The 19,771-nt window shown below is 40.0% G+C and overlaps 1 protein-coding gene across 1 annotated transcript in view; it reads right to left on the bottom strand.

Moving 5' to 3' along the window:
- Positions 1-19,771, bottom strand: part of get1 (guided entry of tail-anchored proteins factor 1) — a 222,610-nt gene that overhangs the window by 150,058 nt on the left and 52,781 nt on the right. The window lies entirely within an intron of this gene.

Genomic DNA, 19,771 nt, shown 5'->3' with positions numbered 1-19,771 from the left:
CAGCCAAGTGTTGGATCTTTAAATAAATATGCAAATCAAACCGTGCGGCAAGTATACAGTCTTAGTAGACGTGACGACCTCAAATTTAAGAAAAAGAAGCACAAGTTGTTCAATGTGGTGCAACATGGAGGGACGGACGCAAATTTAAAGGTTGAATGGATGATTTTTTTGGCATAAATCTGAGTCTTATTTCCTCGTGGCGTGGACTGCCGATTAGTCCTGCCACGTATCAATCATAAAACGCACCTACCGCTCACCTGCAGCCGCGTGCGGCTCGTCCCACATTTCCACGTGTCTAAGCGCATTGATCTATCATAATTTATTTCCCTCAGTGTACGGGGCAAAATGAAGATGGAGAAAGACTGTTCGAGCTGACTCAGAAGAAGACGGAAATCTACTGGAGACGAGAGATGCGATGTGATCCGTCGCGCTAATAAACAAACGCACGTGTGTGTTGTAACAGTCCGCATGGGGGAGTGCGCATGCGCACTTCCGTCTGCGTTCTCAAATCGCCGAAAAATCGTCCATTGCGCCTTTAAGCTCATGGATAATAGATTTTAAGTTTTTATCCGTCAAAATACACAAATAGAAAATGGAAGAGCAATTGGTGCCAACATATTACAACCCCAAAAAGCCAGTACACCCAAAAAGTCTTGATTTATTGTCCAGAAAAAGTATATGATCATGTTTTCTATATATAAATCTCTCTTTTTACATCTCTTATTCATGTGGCTTCAATGAAAAAGTGGGACATTCTCTAAATAAGTGGCCTAAATGGCAGTGAAGGACAATGAGCGAGGAAGAGGGGTCCAAATTGAAAACACAAATACAAAATTGTACATAAAAATACACTTTACTGATTCTACAAGTAATAAGGCATGTATTGGGTATATTTAACGTTCAGTCAGTTTTGTCTCAAAAAATCAGATAGAAAATAAAAACCCAAATGTACACTGCAGGTTCACTCCAGAAATCCAGTAGCCGACTAAACGGAGAGAGAAAAAAATAAAAAAAAAGAAAGAAGACATTGAAAAAGAGCTATTAATATCCCTCCACTCGTTTGCCCGTTGCTCTGTGAATATATGAGATCGGGACTTTAGAGCTGGATTTTCTGCAGTAATTTAGATTGTGCGGATTGATACTCAGTGGAATATAATTTTTATCTATACAAGCGCTTCCAAAATGAGAAATAACGCACCAATCCATCAGTTCACTAATTTAAAACTCCCATAAAACACCAGTTCCTTGCAAATTCAATAGGATATGCAAAGTGTTACGTGAGCATGCGACGCGCGCTCGTAGTATCGCCAATCTTGACAATCAATGCGAAATTAAATTAAAAACTAAGTAATAATAAAATTAAAAAAATCGAAGTTGCGAAAGAAAAAAAAACTGATAACATTACGTTATTTGAGTATTCAGGTGTTATTTGGTGCGTAAATTGGATTTACATGTCCGGAGGGGAAGACGTACCTCGCTCATGGTGCACGGTTGGCTCGGGCTGTCAGCTTGTATCGGCGGCGGCGGCGGCGGCGGCAGCGCTCGTGTGGAAGACTCTCCGCAGACACACGCGCTCTTTAAAGCGTCCTCCGCCTCAACACGTCACACCAACACCAATGGGAGCGCCGCGGGCAGACGTGGCCCCCAAGTCCGCACACTTCCACTCCCGCGTGTCAACATGCTGGGGAGAGCCTGCTTTGTTTTTGTTTTGTTTCTTCTAATAGATAGATAGATAGATAGATAGATAGATAGATAGATTAGATCTGTAATTCTCAATTGGCACATTCGTTTTGAAAGATCATTATGTTAAAAACGAGACAGTGCAGATGAATAGGACAAAATCTTACATTTAGAGATATGTGTGTAGTTTACTCACATGTAAGGGGGAAATGTAATGTAATGTTTTCAAAATTGAAACTAAGACTTTTTGTGTGTGGAAATGGCCAAATGTTTGGCACATGCATGAAAAAATTCATCCAACTTTGCGCTGAAGAAACACTGCTAGCCCAAACTGCACCATCCTGAAAAGATCCTCTGCCTTTACACAATCTGACTTTTCAGACAGTGGAATCAACTTCCAGACAGTCTGAAATTGTCGGTAGAAACTCGAAAAAGCACATCCTAGATAAACAACGGTTACCAAGATTTTAGTTTTTGTATATCTGTATGAACAAATTTTGTAATTTTAGGAGATCATCTAATGCTTTCAAAATTGTGATTTTTTTGTGTGTGTGTGTGTGTGTGTGTGTGTGTTTTACTTAGCTTAGATTAATAATTAAATGTAACATGTAATTGTAATGAACTGTGTACTTTTTATTACTGTTGTATTCTACTGCCCAGGGACTGCAGATAGAAAGTAACAGGAGCAAAATCTGGTGCAGATCATCTTTTCTTTGGAAGATGAATGATTTTGTGCATGGTCCCTGACAGATAAAAACTAAACTAAACTGAATGCATGTATATTTGTGGTGTGTGGTGTGTGATGCAGGCTAATGCAGACTGGCTCCCAAATGTGCGCTCTGGGAGACATTTCATGCTTCGCTCATCACAGCATCAATACAAAATGTTATTTCACATAATGTACTATTGTCAGTGTGACCCCCCTCCACAGCAGAGGAGGCGGGCTGAGGAACAAGAGGATACAGTCAGATACAGTGGGCTGGAAGCAGCAACCTTCATTGTGAAAAATGTGTTTGATGCTGTTTTTCAGGTTCCTCATTGCTAAGGGAATAAATACACAAAATATTATTTATTTTGTCCTCATTCAAAGATGGACAGTTCAAACAAATAAATAACTATACAACCAGATTATGTGACACTGTCTTTACTGTAGTGAAAGAGAGATACTCTCGGAGACATATATTTCATGTTAGTTTCACATATATGTTATGTGAAACAAAACAGCTAGATTAACAATTAAAGCAACTGAACCCGGAGAATTGTACTGTATGTGTATTTATTACATATTTGGCCATTGGCTTTTTTTTTTAATATAAATGCAACACCAGGTTACAAGTTAATATCCATCTTGCGTTTGATTACAGTTGTTTTTATAATCCGACATTTATATAAGACAAGACAGAACTACACTGAGAGACATTCTGGCTGTGAATTGGCTCACCTTTTCACAGATGTGATCTTTACCTGGTGACATGCACCTGCTTGTTGCCATGGAGATAATACTGTGAAATACTCCAGTCAAAGCATCCATGGTGTCAGGCAGGTGGCAAAATCTCCACCTGAGATGTATATAATGCACTTGTAATAAATCATATTACCTTTATTTATGTATACTGTATATGTATGTATGTATGTGTGTATGTATGTATGTATGTATAATAATAATAATAATAATAATAACTTTTATTTATATAGCGCTTTTCAGTGACCCAAAGACGCTGAACATAATAAAAAAGGGGGAGGTATTTACAGACAGGGGGGGACAACACGTACAATACACATTAATATACAGATAAAATGAACAAGACAGAAGAAGTAGAGAGAAAACGATGGGGATGTAACAGGGGGTAGAAGAGTAGGCAATGGGGTAGAGGAGGCTAGGGGTAGGGGAGGTCATAGGCTTGGGTGAAGAGGTATGTTTTTAGGCGGGATTTGAATGTTGTGAGTGAGGGAGAGTGGCGGACAGGTTGGGGGAGGGAGTTCCAGAGTCGGGGTGCAGTTCGGGAGAATGCTCTGTCGCCAAAAGTTTTGAGTCGGGATGTTGGTGCAGTCAGGGTGAGAGAGGAGGAGGATCGGAGAGCTCGGGAGGGGCGGTGGGGGATGAGGAGGTCAGACAGGTAGGGGGGGGCAAGGTGGTGAAGAGCTTTGAAGGTGAGGAGGAGTATTTTAAAGTTTATGCGCTGCTTGATGGGGAGCCAGTGGAGAGAGCGGAGAACGGGAGTGATGTGATCACGGGACCGGGTGTGGGTGAGGAGGCGGGCAGCGGAGTTTTGGACCATTTGGAGTCTGTGGAGGGAATGGGAGGAGATGCCAGTGAGGAGGGAGTTGCAGTAGTCAAGGCGGGAGGAGATGAAGGCATGGATGAGGGATTCAGCAGCGGGGAGGGTGAGGCAGTGTCGGATTTTGGCGATGCGGCGGAGGTGGAAGTATGAGGTCTTGACGATGTGGCTGACATGGGGAGTGAAGGAGAGGGTGGGGTCCATGATGACACCGAGATTGCGTACCAGGGTAGAGGGGGTGATGGTCGAGGTGTCGATGCTGAGTGAAAAGGGACCAGTTTTATTGAGAGTGGATTTGGTGCCAATGAGGAGGAGCTCTGTTTTGTCACTGTTCAGTTTGAGGAAGTTGAGAGTGAGCCATGATTTTATTGTAGAGATGCAGGTTTCGATGTGGCTGAGGGGAGGGTTTTGGGTGGATTTGGTGGTGAGGTATATCTGGGTGTCGTCAGCGTAGCAGTGAAAGTCCAGGTTGAGTTGGCGGAGGATGTGACCAAGGGGGAAGATGTAGCAGATGAAGAGGAGGGGGCCGAGGACTGAGCCCTGGGGGACCCCCTGCGTTACTGGGGAGAGGGTGGATGAGTGACCGGAGAGGGAAATGAACTCTTGCCTGTTGGTGAGGTAGGATGTGAGCCAGTCAAGTGCAGAGCCCTCAACACCCAGTTGGCGCAGCCTTTGTAGGAGGATGGAATGGTTTATAGTGTCAAAGGCTGCGCTGAGGTCTAGTAGTAACAGGATGTTGAGGGCCCCGGAGTCTGCAGAGGTGAGGAGATCGTTGAATACTTTGTATGTATTTATTTATTTATTTCAGGGATAGCCAAAATTACAGTTGTTAAAATTCAAGTGAAGTATTGTTGCTCACAGTAATGTTTAAGTTTTATTAGAAAACAAACATTGGGACGTTTGTTTGTTTTCTTTTACGAGGGAGACCTGGCTAAGAGGCACCTTGGCAGACAATTAAGATTAAGAACATCAGTAAAACAGATTAATTAAGTTAAATCCAATTGTAGAATGTGTAAAATATATAAGCTCCATAATATTTTGCTCCAGAGAATAACATCTGCATTGCACTGCAGTGAACAATATGAAACACCAAGTGAACAATATGAAACACCAAGTGAACAATATGAAACAGCAAGTGGACAATATGAAACACCAAGTGAACAATATGAAACAACCAAGCAAAAGTATCAATATGCTTGAAAAGTATGTATCGCAATATTGGCAAATACAATAATCAATAACTAAATATATTGAAATAGCACCATGGTCCTCATCTGAAAAAAAAATTTAAAAGGCAAATTTTTTTATTTATATAATTTTCATGTTAAGGCTTTGAGTTTTTGTCCCTGTTTAGTTTTTATTTTGACACAGTTTGACTAGAAAATATATATGCACATTTGTTTTTTATACACCTGAAACCATAGTGTTAAAAAAGCATGAAAATGATCAGCAGTATTGTTCATTATTATGCAGCACTATTCTCAACTAAAACATTCAGATTTTGTGATTTTTTTTCTGTGAGTGCCTAATCCACAATCCATACCCTTCAATTCCATCAGCACGTGCATCAATTCCTCAATAATTGTCCCTGTTTTAAATCCACGTATTCATGTGTTTGTCCATCTCAACGAGTTCAGAAACGCACTGGATGAAGCTGCTCAGTTGGTTCCTGCTTGTGAGGCGTTCAGGTCCCTCCGGAATTCTGATGGATGTGAGCAGTGGACAGCCATTACAAATGAGTTCGAAGGCCTCTGCTCCGACCCAGGCCCACTCCAGTCTCCTGATGCCTGTCACCGAGGAAACAGATAGAGGGAGGCGGAGGAGTTAGGGACCAGTGATGGAGCAGGAGGAGAAGGAGTGACATGAAGAAGGAGAGGAAAGAAAGAGACTGATCTGGCAATGCAAGGGTTAATAGGAAAGTTACACATCAAATTTAAGCTAAACTCTACAAATTGAAAATAAGCAACAACGCCACCCCAGTAATTGCACTTGGAAAGTTAAGCTGGACCAACCACTATGAGGCACACAGTCAAGTTCAGTTTACTTATTTATAGATATATTGTAAAAGGAACTCTTCTCAAGGATTTTATTCCCCGTGATGCAAGTGTAGCATTACCGTTACAGTAAAACTCTGCTCTGGTCTTTGAAAGGTGTGAAAAGCGCTTATAAACTCATTGCCGTGAAGTTTAAAATGAAGTAGTTCTGTTTTTACGTTTTTAAAGACTGTAAAAATCAGGTGCAGAGACTTTAATGAACAGTTGCTTTCCATACGTAGTCTCAATCTGGTAAAACAGCTTAAGGTTCTAGGCATTTATTTTATATTAATTCAAGTATCACTTTTATTGGCTTAACATGAGTGGGGAATTCAGTTTGTTGAAACATTCACATTAGTTTTAAGTGCAGTTGTTCACACTACATTTACAGTGGGCACACGTGGTGGAAGTGACCCCCACCACATGACTACCTGAAAATATGAACCAATACTCTACAGCGGTAGTAGAGGAAGAGGAAGAGACGAGAGGAGAGAAGGAAATAGAGGAGAGAGCGAGAGTGATCGGTTCAGAGAAAGTCGACTGTGATGTGAGTGAGGAGTTTTGCGTTGCCAAGAGCAGCAGATGGTCGTGAAGCTTCAGAAGGAGCTCAGGAAGTTTCGGGAGATACAACACAATCTGTGAAGTCTGTCTTTACAAGTCAGGCGAGAGCTGAGTTAAAATAGAAAATGGTGTAGAAAAGAACACCGGTTTGTAATCTATATGATCCAATTCCAGGCATATGAATAAGTACTCCAAACCCGAAAGTGACTGTTATTGAATAATGGAGCCATTTTTCAATACTATAAATTAGTCCTGCATTTCAAAACACTGTTTGACATGGCTAAAATGGCCTTTGCCTGCACGTCTATTTGGATCAAAACAATAGTCTCTTGGACAACTCTCTTATGAAAACATGATTACAATTAGTCCGTTACAATTCAGTAAACACAGCATCTGAATCGACCAAAATGGACCTTCACTGAGTGTAGAAGTGTTCGATGCCAGCTATTAAAATGCAAATGTTCCAAGTGGAAGTGATGGAGACGTAATTGGTTTTGTTCACCGCAAGGAAGACGTGAAATATTTATGAGAGGGTTAAAACAGTGAAGAGAAAAACAACATCCACATTTTGGGAAACAGCTGGCGATTGCGTAGCGGTAGCGAACGCACCTTTAGGCTATGGATGTAAACAGAAAAGTGTTTCGTGGGAGAGGAACCATAGCCTTTTCCTATGCTGTTTACCTGCTCACACAAAACAATACAATTATATTATTAAGGTGTATAAATGTTTAAGGTGGCTTGGATGTGAAAGAAGGCCCACCAAGTGCAATCTAATGTATATTTGCTTATTTGAGTTCAGTAACTAGGTTCACGAGAGTTCTGGGCTCTGACCCTTTACTCTTTACTACTGTCTCAGACCTAGGATGTCATGAACCCCCAGTAATCTGAGCTCTCCCATGTTGGGACTGACCCAAGCCGGACTGGAGTCCATGCTTCAAATGCGCATGCTGGTCAGGACCAACAAAGTGCTTAACATCATAAGGATCCTCCACATGTTCCCATAAACAAACTCGAGAAATATTGGCAGTCCTTTTTTTGTGGATGAGGAGATCTTTAGACCGAGTTTGTCTCATAAAGGTACAAAGGTGTCATAATGGATGCCTGTAGTGGACAGTATATAGACCAGCCACCTAAAAAATACACACAAAGCTTTAAAGATGGCACTGCACAAAACACTGCTCATTTATTCAGTTTGTAGTAAAACAAAGTTTTTTTTTGCAAACTGTAGTAAATTCAAATTATACAATTTTGTGAAAATAATCCAAATCGGCCTTATTGGCCCAAAATAACAACATAGTTTATCAACCAGTGTTTTCTTTGGATTCTAAAGAATCTACATTATTCTGCATTATTATATTGAACATACCTGTTTTTTCTATTTTTAACTTCAAAATGTTTGCCCGTCTCCTTGAGAACAGGACTATTATTTGTGTTTGTTGTTCCTCCAAAAGCCAGAATCGTGTTGGTGCTGCTGCCTGACACTCATCTGATATTTATTACATTTCAAACTTTGATGTGTCTGAGTCACAGGAAAGCCCAGACTTGCAGCTGGATCTACAACAAATACAATGACCCCAGTCACCTTCAGAGGCCAGAGAAAAATACACTCCATCAACACTGTTATGTCTGTTGTAAAGTGGATATAAAGTGCATTAACTTTCCCTTTGAATACATGGAAAACTTATTCAAAGCAATATTATTATTTTGTCCACCAAGCCTTTATCACCAACATGTTCGTTCACCCTTATTGTGCACTAGCCATTATGCCCTTGAGCATGACACTTCACTACAACTGCAACTTTATTCATAATGCCCTAAAAGATCTATAATAATAAAACGATTAATTTAAAATCATAAAATAGACTAAAACTGAATATTTTATCCATATTTATTCAAGAAACATTATATATTAATCAACATTTATACTATATGTAAATATGCCTGAGTTAGAAAGCTATTTTCCATCTGTAGTCTCTAGACAAGGATAGTACTGAACATACATTCCAAATATACCAGAATTAGCCCATTGGCTCTTTTCCATCTGCACCTAAAGTAACCCTAAAATAAAGTGCATTACAGTAATCCAGCCAAGTGTGGATAAAGGTGTGGATTACGATTTCAAAGTGCTGTCTTGTCAAAAGGTACTTTACTTTAGCTAGTGGCCGCAGGCTTCCCAGCTCAAGGTTTGGGTCCAGTTTAGATTTCAGTTTCACAAAAATGTCCAGATAAACAGAGATGACACCAATAGAGCTTTCAGGGAAACAGATGTGACAGTCATCTGCATAACGGTGAAAGTGGACACCATGTCTCCAGAGGATTGATTCCAAGGGCAGCGAATATAAAAACAACATGGTAGGGCCTAAGATGGATCCTTGCAGAACTCCATGTAGGACACAGGTTTAATCTGTTTATATTGTCTCTCTTCCAGGTAACTGTTGTTGTGATTTTGAAGCGTTACAAAAATAAATTGAATTGAAGACTCACAGTTCCTCAGACGGATGAAAAAGGAACTCTCAGTTAAGACTTGAACCAATCCAGAGCATGTTCACCTCTCTTTCAATCATTCTAAATCTTTTTGATTTTTGGTAGAATCCAATATCTTTACAATAATTTGCTTCTTTAAGGTTCTACATGGGACTTCCAGCTTTCTTTCAGACTTTGCCTGAATTGGAATTGATGGGTATATTACTCCCCTAAAATGACACACGCTGCCAGTTTAGAACCAAAAGATGCTCCTCTCTCCTTCTCTGTGACTGCACAACTTCATCTAATCTGAGCAGCGGCAGAGTCCCGGACAGCTGCATAATGAACTCACATGCAGTGAAAAGCTGTCATCTCCTCTCGCTCGCCTCAAATTGTCTTTGATGTACTGCCATTGTGCCTGCTGCCATGTTTTTGTCTCACTCTGTGTGCTGGATGGGTTTTAAAAGTACCCTGTGAACTGAATCTGTAAACATACATCACAAATTGGATCGTTTGGTAGAGAAAAAAATTACAATTTCATTATTATTATTATAGTCCTATTCCTGCAATCCTAGCAACACACCACATGAAACATTTGTGTGCGGATAATGTGGGGTAGAAACTTTCAACTACTGTGGGGAAACTGCATGTTGTTGTTGAGAAGGTTTGCTTGCTCTTAAAGGACCAATAACCTCTATAAAATACAGGCAAGAATACTGGTAATTTTATAATACCATACTGTGGAATATTCCAGGAAAAGACAGAACATCATGGAGACAAGCAGGTGACAAAGGGACATAATGCACTTTTAAAGTTCTAACAACCACCAGTCACTGTATAATTAAATAATGCATTTGACCTATACTTCATTAACCCACAAATAATATATTTAAGCACGGTTCTATTTCAAAATAAATGCTCAATACAAGGAGCATTCAGTATTTGGGGGCTTGCTTATGCTTGGAAACAAAAACTCTAATTCGTTCCTCTTCCCCCTGGGACCTCCTCGTCCTCTCAGTGTCTCATGTATGTCCTCACAGCCTGCAGAGATGGGGTCCATTCACCTGTGTCTGTCCAAACACAGGCCGTAATGATGCCAGCTGTGAATCTACTCCACCAAGCTTGTCCCGTCAATTTACAAGCGCATTCAATTAGTTTCCCCCTGTCCGCGCCTGATCAATAGCAATTGTATTAGAAGTGGAGCGTGGCCCATCCAATGTGCGCCCTCAGCACTAAAGACGGATGGCTGAGGGGATGTTGGCAGTGCATAGGGTGGTTTTGACAGGGCAAGGAACGCGCTGAAATCTCTAAGATCACAACCCCAAACAATTAAATTACTAAACATTTGGAAAAGACAATCAAATAAAATACACAGTAGGCTAGCCCACTTTTCCTGACAGGTTGTGGAACTGAGGGAAGGGTCAAATGCAGTTGAGATTTTTTTCTAAATAAACTAACTATCCTTTTCTCCCAAGATTCTATTATAGAGAGCTCCAAACTAACTAAACAAACTATAAAGTAAGAGCATAAACTACTATGATTACTTTTCTTTTCGATATATAGAACTTACAGTATGGACTGACATAATTTTAAAAATCTCTTTTTTTTTGGAGCTTTTGTTTCGCTTAAATTAACGGAAAATGGAAACCAAAAGTAGTTTCTCCGTTGTTGACTGTGCAAAGTTTAGCTAGCATGTTAGCTAACAGTAGGGGGAGATGAAGGACAGTTCAACGCGCTCAACAACAATTAACTTAAAGGCATAATGGACGATTTTTTTGGCCCAAATCTGAGTCTCATTTCCTAGTGGCGTGGACTGCCAATTAGTCCTGCCACGTATCAATCATAGAACGCACCTACAGCTACACTAACCTGCTCACCTGCAGCCTCGTATGGCTCGTCCCCAGGAGAGCAGCATGTTTCCGCGTGTCTAAGCGCATGGATCTATCATAATATAGTTCCCTCAGTGTACGGGACAAAATTAAGATGGAGAAAGACAGTTCGAGCTGACTCAGAGGAGACGGAAATCCACGGGAGACGAGACATGCGATGCGATCCGTCGCACTAATAAACAAACGCACGTGTGTGTTGTATCAGTCCGCACGGGGGAGTGCGCATGCGCACTTCCGCCTGAGTTCTCAAATCTCCTCATCAAACAGACTCAGACACATATTATTTAAGGACAGAAAGCTAATCAGTTCAACTGTGTCGGATCCCAAAGTCTGCATCAGTGATACATGTGCAGTGTTGTTTATCTGGTTTTCTACTAACTATTTACTTGCTTTTCTTCATTTAGAAGTCAGGTAGGCTCCAAACTACATATTTAGCAGAGTTGAATGCTTTTATGTTTGTTATCAGACAATAGACTCCTTCACATTATAGATGTGGTTGGAGCTTCTACAGAAGAAAATACCATTACTCACCAGCGCTAAAATTCCAAATGTTGTGATTTCATCTGCATAACCGCTACTGCGTTATGTGTGAAAAAAACAACATGGAAAAACAGCATGCCCACGCTGACAGAAAGAGGGTAAGATCAGACAAGATGACCTGCACACTCACACTCCCCCATATCACTCACAGTTCAGTGATCAAGTGATCAATCATCTTTTTTTGCATAACAAGTCTTTTATTGCAAACTTAAGATGCTATTGCCACTTGAACCACTATATTATGCTTTTAAATGTTTTATCTTATGCATTATCTGAAATATAGGATTTTAGATATAGTTTTCACTTCATTTGTTGTTCCAAATGAAGCTAATTACAAAGTGTTCATTGCCTCATCAGCGCAGAGTTACATCATGTTGGAATTGTTAGAGTAAAGTCCAGTCAGCAGCAGAGAAGAGGCCCGCACACACCATCTGTCACTGCCTAGTACTCCCCGACGACTTCATCCTCCACTTTATGAGACATGAAATTGCTGAACGACGCAAAGGCCTGGTGCAGCGGAGCAGGGCGTCCACTGCTCAAGGACTGTCAATACCCATTAGCTTTTGAATCTATTTCTCATTCGTCCACGCAGCCTAGGACAGAGAGCTTTTTTCAGTGAGTGACAGTTATGACACGTCCTTAAATCTTAATAGCACACTGGGTTTGTACAAGATTAGCGACTCAGACTCAAAGTGTACAACGTTCAGGTATATAACGGCTGCGATGATGTAATGGTAGCTGGTAGAGGTGCAACAGTTTGATGGTCGGCTGTTTCGAACTCTTCTCTGACCCGCACGTGTCCTTGGGCAAAACACTTCAAGCACCTTGCCTGTGGATGAATGTGGCGTTTGTGCGAGTTGTTGGTGGTGGACAGAGGGGCTGATATGGCAGAAGTGGAAAAAAGCAGTTGCTCCAGTTATTATACTAACTGCAAGGGTTCTGCAAGGCTTACAAAGTAATTCAAATCAATGCATCCTGTTACACTGTCCTCAGAGCAGGTTTGAGGCAGGTCTGGGTCTGCAGAAAGAACTCTATTTTTCCCCAAACCCAAACCCCATTGCGGTCTGTTTTTTAATTAAGAAGAGGAGTACTTCTCTGTGTTGTTACGTAGACTTGCGCTGTGTTGGTCAAACAGGCAGTCTGCAAATAACCCTCTTCAATCCAGTGATGATGTTGCTATGCCCAAAGATTGGCACTTCTCTCCCGTGTTCATACTGCTGTAGGACATGTGACTTGTATGCCGCCAGATGTCTTGATTCTGGTCGCTAATGTAAACAAATGTAAACGCCAAAGAAAATCGGCATATGTCTCCGACTAGCTGCAATTCAATTTGATATATATGTGACGTACATTGGTATGAACCGATATGGATGCAGTAGAGATACTCAATGTTGTTACTCAAACACAAGTGCATCACATAGAGAGTAAAAAGGGATTTTAGAGCTTTAAAGGTGGAATGGACAATTTTTTTCAGCAAATTTTTTATCATATTTCCTCGTGGCGTGGATAAATCATTTGTCCTGCCATGTATCAATCATAAAACGCACCTATCGCTCACCTGCAGCCGCGTGCGGTTCGTCCCCACGTTTCCGCGTGGGGACGCCTGCGCATGGATCTATCATAATATAGTTCCCTCAGTGTACGGGGCAAAATGAAGACGGAGAAAGACAGTTCGAGCTGACGCAGAAGTGGACAGAAATCTACGGGAGACGAGAGATGCGATGCGCTCCGTTGCGCTAATAAACAAACGCACGTGTCTGTTGTATCGGTCCACACGGGGGAGTGCGCATGCGCACTTCCGCCTGTGTTCTCAAATCGCCGAAAAATCGTCCATTGCGCCTTTAAGTTTAAGTTCACAGTAGAGTTCTTTTACTTTGTGTTGACAATTTACCATATGTCTCTGAATGCAAAGAAAGATAAACTGCAGATATTCTTGGGTTTTGGAATCTTAAAAGCTTCCACAATTTCAACATAACCATATGGACCAAATTACACCACCCATTGCAGTATTGCTAAAACAGCCGGTCAATTCAAAAACAGGCATAAAGTGTATTACACGCATTAGAGGCCAACAACACCAGTGAACAAAAAGTAGTAACAGAAGTAGTTTAAGTTTTCCGCATTACGCTGTAACTTTTTAACCGTCATGTTCTGTCCTCTGTTCACTTTTAGTCAAATGATTTTCAAATGCTAACCTGGAGTTCTGCAGTAGCCTTCTGCTCTTAATAGGCTAGATTTATGATTTCCCATTGGACTTGAGCGTGACAAACTCCATCTTGGCCTTGCCCTTGAGAGCATTTGTACACATATTTGGTCCAGACAGATGGAGGCAGATGAAGAGGGGGCGGGTTCCACACTCTGAGCCTGAGGTGGCTTTTCTCATATGCTCAAGTCAAGACATTTCACTGGAGATTCATGGGAACAAGGATGGAAGAAGGGAAATAGCAGTCACGGAAATACTTTTGATAAGACATGTGCATGATTAGACAAAAAGGAGCTCTAATTTAGTGTAAGATGTAATGTCAGAATATTTTAAAGGAGACATGTGCAAAATTGACTTTTAGCTTCAAACCATGTTAAAATTGTTTTTAGTATAGAGTAAGTGCCGATATATTGTAAGAACTCGCTGGCTGAGTTGTGAAAAGCGCTCATAAATTCTCATAAACTAAACTGCTCTGAACGCATTAGGTAAGTATGCAAAGAGTTTAAAATGAACTAGTTATATTTTTCATTTATTTATTTTTTCCGTAGAAATCAGGTACAGCGCCTTTAATTAGTTTTTTTATGGATATTACGGTACACACTTGCCATACATGGCAAAAAACAGAACCTTAAAATTGAAGTCTTTAGTGTAGATACAGGAAAAGAAGCTTGCCAACAGTAGTTCAGCGCTCTCTCCATTTTCAATGTTATTACTGTCCTTTAAGCAGAGACTGTAGAGCTCAGTGTTCTGGTTATTAGCTGTTTAATGGCTTGCTGAGTTGCACTATTGCAGTAATAAAGAATAACCTATATGCTAACAAGGTTGTGTCAGGGCCATAGATTCTGCTGCCAACAGTGGTTCTTGTTACATCACATTACTCTTAAAGGAGGTGTATTATGCAAAATCAACTTTGAAGTACGTATAATCATTTCCCTGCACATTTACTCTCTCATTGTATTTAGAGATTCATACATTTTAATCATTGCATTCAAGACACGATTGCTCCAAAATTCCACCCAGACACACTCACTGCTCTCTACATAATATTTCTTAGAACTGTGCTACATGCAGGGTTCTGCAGCGCTGCAGAGCCATTTTGGCACTTTTTGTTTTCCTTTTCTGCTGCTAACATAAACTGCAGCACCTGCATGGTCCAGCAGAGCTTCTCTTTGTTTCCATGATGCAAGGCTGAAATCAGCACCACAGGTTTTTTTTCTATTCACCCATGTGACTAATGTACAGTTATCACAGTATATTTGTATATTTACAACACATATTGTACAGACACAACACACAAGTAATCGTGTATGTTAACAAGAGAGAAAATATAATAATATTCATAAACCTTCACACAGAAATTAAACAGAATAATTAATGTTCATACATTACAGATACCATCTTTACACAAAACATCAGTGTGTATTAAGTTGTTTTAGATCAGATAAAGTCTTTAGTGATTTAAAATGTCCAAAATATAAAATAATGATCCACACCGGAAGTATTAGTGCAAAGTTCTGTAATGTCAAGCCTTTTATGTCTCCAATAAATATTCATATATGCAGCCATAATTACTTTTAATTTTATGAATTACATTCATGTTGTAACAAAACCTCCTTCCTCACTCACGCCAAGAAGAGAGAAGCAAATGTATGGACAAGTGTGGACACATTCTCCAGCTGACCAGACCACGTTGGGAAAGCTGCAATTTCATCCCTGTTTATTTAACTTATATCTAGTTCAAGTTTAAGGACACTTTAATGCAGGCTAATGAGTGATGAGTCAAAATGTCTTACTTTGAGTATGCAGGCACTTGGCTCAAAGAAGGTCCTTGGGCACTGCAGTTTTAAATCTTTCCATCTGTTCATTGGTCTGTCACTGTCAACCAAGCCTTACTTCAACTGATGTATGTACATAAATGCACTCTCTCTCCCCTTCATCACTCGGGTGGGGCGAAGTCACAGTCCACATCTGCCCCAGGGGCACCGCTGCAGCAAAACTATTAGCCTCCTCACTCGCTCACAATATAGACCTTGAGAAGTTATATTAAAGGTGCAGTACCTTATTTTTACAGTCTTAAAAACATGAAAAACATATTGCAGCAGTCTAAATGTATTTCTCCCTTACTTAATGCTTTGCGATTACTTTATACGCTTTTTTTGCAACTTTCAGAGCTCAGAATAGAGTTCACCACGTTAACGCTAACAAACATTAGCATGCTAACATCGCAATTCCTGCTTTGCGGAGAATAAAACGCTATATAATTAGTTGCAGACAGCAAACAGTGGTCTTAATTTCACCCTAAGCACTCTTACAATGTATTTATACTGGTGCAAAGGACAGTTTACTGTCATCAGGTACAGCCCCTTTAATCTCCTTTCATGACATTGTGGATATCTGCGGTTTCTAAGCTACAAAGTCTGTCCATTTCGTTAACTCATGGCACCTCACTTGCCTAGCGTTGTCATATTCTGCATTATCCTGTGGTATCAGTGTGCTGTGCTTCATCATCGCACCAAACAACCCAATGGAACCATTACATCCTCTGTTAATTAGCCCGTGGCTGCTGCACTGTACTCCTGGTGCATGGATAAATAAGTGGAAAGTCAGTGTAATCGATCTCAGGGGTGAGAGTATACAGTATGTCTCCAGTGGTTTGTTATAGTAGCTCACTTCCTCTCCTTCATCAGGGTCCAGGCATAGTGTTATTTTAAGGAGCGGTGAGAAGGAGAACTGATCATAGTTCAGAACTAGGAGAGAGGTAGAGGTAGTCCACATTGTAAGTTCATCACACAACCACAGAATAATAATGCATTAGTCTTGAATACAAAGGACACATATTTAAACAACAACATGCAGATTATCCAACAAGACATGTTTGTATTTATCATGTGTGTAATGTAGTAAAGTTGCTAGTTCACAAACAGCATTTGTCAATTCCACGCAGTTTTAGGATTCAGGGTTCAGGTAAGGAACTTGGTCACCGATCCGGAGCTTAATGTAGAGCCATTGCTCCTCAAGTTGAGCTAGATCCTCAAGAAACATTGTTTGTGGAGCAGCAGAGCAATTATTTCTCTTTGTTTCATTTGCCTCCACTGGGCCTTTTTTCCATCTTATAAGATGAATGGACGTCACAGCGCATACTCACAATATGGAGTGGTTCACACAATCAGTTGTGGCTGCAATCTGTTTGTCTCTGAGCAAATATCAGGCTCCTGACTCTTTTTGGTAAAGTTGCCAGAGTTGTGATGAGTGCTAAATGCTAGTGTTTTTTGTTGTTGTAAAAGTTGGTAAATGAAAGGGAAATATGTAAATATGTCCCCTGGTTTGACAGTGCACTTGTGTTTACTATTGGTCACATGTTTGACAGAGATTGATCGTGAGAGGATGGCTCATTCGGTGACCAAGAGTTTAAAAATCAGACAAGCTTGCAGCCTAAATCATAACTCGTCTTTGGTCGTACGTTAGACCACGATTTTGAGCCATGACTCAAGAAATCTTTCATCGCAGATGGCCCAAATCATGCTATTGTGACCATATACCTATATAAATACTACATAGTGATTGCAATGATATTTCAATACCCTTTCTTTTTTACCAGTAAAAAGTATTTTTCCACATTTTATCTTACATGTTTGAGTGGCATGAGGTCTGATTGCAGTTGAGTGACAGACATTCACTTTATTGCTCAGTAAAGACACAGCTAATTCCTCTGTTGTGCTGCCCCTGCCCTGTCTGGCTCTCTGGCCTGTATCTGATATGAAGACAGCATTATGTGAACGTAAACCCACACCACAGTGCCCTGAGCCAGCCCCGGGGACGACTAAGGTTAAAGCAGCACAACAATAAGCCTCATGTAATAGCCCTCTCAGTGCTCCTGGCCGCCACAGGACGTCTCATTTAGCTAATAGCCTGCTTGCTCCGATGCCAGGGAGCAGGAAAACAGAAGCCAGTGAGAACCAGAGGAGACAGACTCTCTCCACACATCGAGAGCGAGATGTGAGCTCCTACACGCAGATCTGTGTCAGCCATCTGGTGCCGAGGAGCAGGCCTGGAGTCAATAATGCAGGCTGTCGCTACATCATTGACAATAAGAGCACATTTCACACTCATGTCAAAATCAGTGCATTTCCACCTAAAGATAGAACTCTTGCTTTCATCACAGTTGGTGATTGGTTGCAGGAAACACATAAAGGTAATGAGGTTGTATGTTGTTACAATGTGAACAGAATAGAACATTTTGAGATATCAGTAATGTCCCTTGTTTTTTGAGGAAAGACTTAAAGTAAACATAAAGTTAAAGAGAAACATTTAATTGTATTTATCATTTTCTAGACAAATTCACAGTAACTGTTAAAATAAATAAATACGAATTTTATTTCAACATTAAATACTTGCTACTAAGCTACACACTGCAAGCAATGGTGGGAAATTGTATTCATTTAATTGTATTCTATTATTTTCAAAACAAATTCACATTCCTGTTAAGACAAATAAATAAATAAATACAGTAGTTTCAACATTCATTGTATTTGGTAACAATTGGATTCTGTTGGATGCATGGAAGGTACATTTTATGGAACTGGAGCATTCAGAAACTGGACAGAACGGAAAAAACTGAGAAAACAAAAGAAAAAAAGATTAGTGAAACAAACATCAAAAGGAAAGCTTGACACAAACTTTCCATTTCTGATCAGAAGACGTTATGTATATAAAAATGGTTGTCAGTCTTGTGCACTAATGTGACCACTACATGCTCTTTGTAGTCGAGAGCAAAGCTAACAACTCATTCTTAACCTTTGCATGCCAAATATGTGACTTCGTCGTGGAGTAGACTGCAAATGAACACGTCCATTTTTCAGCTCTTTTCCATGTGCCAGATTGACTCAGTGAGCTATTCTTGAAGTCATATTCGCCTGTTTAAGCTTGTCAGCACAAATACATCACAGGGGAAGCTAAAGAAGTGTCATGGAGGCAATATCTGGCCTTGAGTCAAATGAACAAGGTTTTACAGTACATAGAAGAAGAGTTGGATCAGCACAGAAAAAACTGTATAAAAACGGCAAGACAATTTTTTTTACATCATTTGGACAGCTCATTTTGATAAGAGGCAAAATGTCACGGAGATTCATAGAGTGGGTCTATAGCTCTGCGCCCGCTCCCATTCCTCACTATTATGAAATGCAAATATCGTGTCAGCCTCTCCACACATGAAATAAATCTATTATTGTGCTCTCACGGCTCGGCAGAGTTTAAGCATGAAACGATAACGCACTGTAGACACATGGGAAGAATGGGAAAGGGCATCTAAAGGGTTACTGTTCACTGAAAGAAGTATTGTAAAAACGTTTGAAATGGGAATGTTATGTATCTAAAAATCCTGAATATTTTTAACAAATCAATCTTTTGCCTAAAACTACTACTACTACTACTACTACTACTAATAATAATAATAATAATAATAATAATAATAATAATAATAATAATAATAATAATAATAATAATAATGATAATAATAATTATTATAATTATTATAATAATAATTATAATTTTGTTTAATGTTGGTTCTGCAATGATGTGGACTTGATGAGTCCTTGATGTGTAGTAAAATTAGTAGAATACTAAATCAGATTTCCAAAATTAATTTAGTTAAAATGCCTTTCATATGAAAACATTACATGTGAAAACATTTCATTACATGGGTGCACGGTGGCAAAGGCGCTCTTGACTCCCAAGAAAGAGATCATGGGTTCGATGACCAGACCAACATCGCATGTCCTCCCCGTGTTACCGTGGGTTCTCTCCGGGTTCTCTGGCTTCCTCCCTTGTAATACGTTTTTGTTACATTTATGTGAGTAAACTAACAGAAAAAGTTTCAAATTGAGTCTATAGATTATATTTTGTTTCCTATGTAGTGTTTCACTTTAAATAAAAGAAAACATAAGAATAGTAACAAATTAATTTGTTTTGTCATGGCCAGCTCTAAAATACCCTGTTCGCGATTTACCCAAGTGCGTCATAAAAATAAAATATGAAATATCTTATGTAAAAACACAGTGATTGTGCTAGTTTTGTCATAAAAAGTTGAAATCCATTGTTATTATCAACAGGAGCTCATCTAACACT

Source organism: Eucyclogobius newberryi, unplaced genomic scaffold (genome assembly GCF_026437365.1).
Source record: "Eucyclogobius newberryi isolate DKJ021-1_F unplaced genomic scaffold, fEucNew1.0.hap1 SCAF_10, whole genome shotgun sequence".
NCBI classification, from domain to species: domain Eukaryota; kingdom Metazoa; phylum Chordata; class Actinopteri; order Gobiiformes; family Gobiidae; genus Eucyclogobius; species Eucyclogobius newberryi.
This window is presented reverse-complemented; position numbering and strand designations above follow the sequence as displayed.